At 45.1% G+C, this 2534-nt stretch overlaps 1 long non-coding RNA gene across 1 annotated transcript in view; it reads left to right on the forward strand.

The window, feature by feature from the left end:
* LOC108283979 overlaps positions 1-977 on the forward strand; it is a 19297-nt gene extending 18320 nt beyond the window's left edge. The window contains exon 2 of the long non-coding RNA XR_001817036.2: positions 883-977. This is a non-coding gene — a long non-coding RNA (uncharacterized LOC108283979). The remainder of the gene's footprint in view (positions 1-882) is intronic.
* The last annotated feature ends 1557 nt before the right edge of the window (positions 978-2534 follow it).

Here is a 2534-nt window from a genome sequence, read left to right on the forward strand (position 1 = left end):
TTTTTTTGAGACAGAGTCTCTGTCTGTTGGCCAGGCTGGAGTGCAGAGGCACAATCTTGGCTCACTGCAACTTCTGCCTGCTGGGTTCAAGAGATTCTCCTGCCTCTGCCTCCCTAGTAGCTGGGATCACAGGTGTGCACCATCATGCCGGGCTATTTTGTATTTTTAGTAGACACGAGTTTTCACCATGTTGACCAGGATGGTCTTGAACACCTGACCTCAAGAGATCCACCCACCTCTGCCTCCCAAAGTGCTGGGATTTATAGGCATGAGCCACCACACCTGGCCCACATCACTCTTTTACACCAAGAAAACACAAGCATTCCCAGAAGCCTCCTGGAAATCTCCACTTACCTCTAATTGACCAATATGTGTCACATGGACATGCCAGTAGCAAGGGTATCTGGGAAAGTGAGTATTTAGCTATCTCAGACTTGATAGTGAAAACGGCAAGCGAATTTGAAATGAGTGTTGGATCAGTCATTCAATAGCATCAACTACAACTTTCAAATACAGTCATCGCATGGATACACCAGGGGTCTGGCTCTCGATATATGTGGGTTTTACATCTCAGGAATACTGTATTTTTTATTGGTGCTTGACTGAAAAAAATACATATAAGTGATCCAGGGCAGTTCAAACCTGTGTTGTTCAAGGGTCCATTGTATAAACTGGCAGAGACTTGACAACAGAATCTGGCCGGGTGCAGTGGCTCACGCCTGTAATCCTAGCACTTTGGAAGACTGAGGTGGGTGGATCACTTGAGGCCAGGAGTTCAAGACCAGCCTAGCCAACATAGTGAAAACCTGTCTGTACTAAAAATACAAAAATTAGCTGGGCATGGCGGTACACCCCATAATCCCAGCTACTCGGGAGGCTGAGGCAGGAGAATTGCTTGAACCCGGGAGGCGGAGGCTAGACGGAGCCAAGATGGTGCACTGTACCCCAGTTTGGGTGACAGAGCAAGACTCTGTCTCGAAAAAATTTAAAAAATTTAAAAAGATGGTGAAATCTGATACTGCCATAAGCTTTGCTAAGCCACGTTTGCCAAACTTGCCAGATTAAAAGAATCACTTAGAATACATATTAAATAAAAACATAAATTTCTCAGATTTTTCTCAGGCGAGTCTGATTCTCAGGGGAGTCTAAGAGGTAGACACAGGAGTTTGTTCCCTAAAAACACACCACTGGATTTTTCTTATCAACCAAATCTGAGAATTGGTCTAAAGGATGTCTCTGATTAGCCCTGCCCTGGTAATAAATTTTCAGCTCCTTAAGATGCTGTTAATACTATTATCATTATTTTTTAAAGACAGGGTTTCACCATGTTGGTCAGGCTGGTCTTGAACTCCCGACCTCAGGTGATCCGCCCACCTTGGCCTCCAAAGGGCTTGGATTACAGGCGTGAGCCACCACACCCAGCCTGTTATAATTATTTTTATATTTGACACAGAATCCCCCTCTGTCACGCAGGCTGGAGTGCAGTGGCACAATTTTGGCTCATTGCAACCTTTGCATCCCGGGTTCAAGCGATTCTCATGCCTCAGCCTCCTGAGTAGCTGGGATTACAGGCACATGCCACCACGCCTGCCTAATTTTTGTATTTTTAGTGGAGACAGGGTTTCGCTGTGTTGGCCAGGCTGGTCTCGAACTACTGACCTCAGTGATTCGTAGGACGCTATTATGAACAGAGCTGTATTAACACATTCTTTTCCTTCAGATGTTGCTCCACCAATTCCCTGTCTACATCCTCATGTTCTTTCTCTTAAGCATTCCTCTCACAATGTTGCTATCAAAATATCCTACTCCAGATAAATCCCTCTGTCTACTTTTCTCCTGACTCTACAATTTCCTTAAAAAGACCTGTTCATCTCTTATAAATCTGTCCCAACTCAGCTTTGACCCCCAGTCTCTCCCTTTACTTTCCTAACCATCAAATTTCTTTTCTTTTTTAAAAAAAGATGGGGTTTCACCATATGGCCAGGCTGGTCTTGAACTCCTGACCCCAGGTGATCCACCCACCTCGGCCTCCCAAAGTGCTGGGATTACAGGTGTGAGCCACCACGCCCAGCCACCATAAAGTTCTAATACTGGTCATTGTATTTTTTGTTTCCAAGTTTTACTTTATGACTTCAGATACATCAATTCAATTCTTATAAAATGTTATCATCCTGTTACAGCAATCATATGATCTCACTGAACATTTACAGGAAAAACTCTCAAGCTCCTATGTTACACGTGACCACATCGATTCTATACCATCCTGTTTGGAAGAGGGAAGTGTTGTATCGTGAATAGTACACAAGGACGTGCCACAGACAGTACGAGGCTTGAACAGGATGGGTTGTCGTGCTGAAGGGGCTTAGGCAAGGCACAGAGTACAAAGAAAATGTTTTCTGAATGTTGAGAAGACGATTGAGTTTGACCGGGCGCTGTGGCTCACGCCTGTAATCCTAGCACTTTGGGAGGCCGAGGTGGGTGGATCACCTGAGGTCAGGAGTTCAAGACCAGACTGGCCATCATGGTGAAACCCC

This window comes from Cebus imitator, unplaced genomic scaffold (assembly GCF_001604975.1).
Source record: "Cebus imitator isolate Cc_AM_T3 unplaced genomic scaffold, Cebus_imitator-1.0 Scaffold266, whole genome shotgun sequence".
NCBI lineage: Eukaryota > Metazoa > Chordata > Mammalia > Primates > Cebidae > Cebus > Cebus imitator.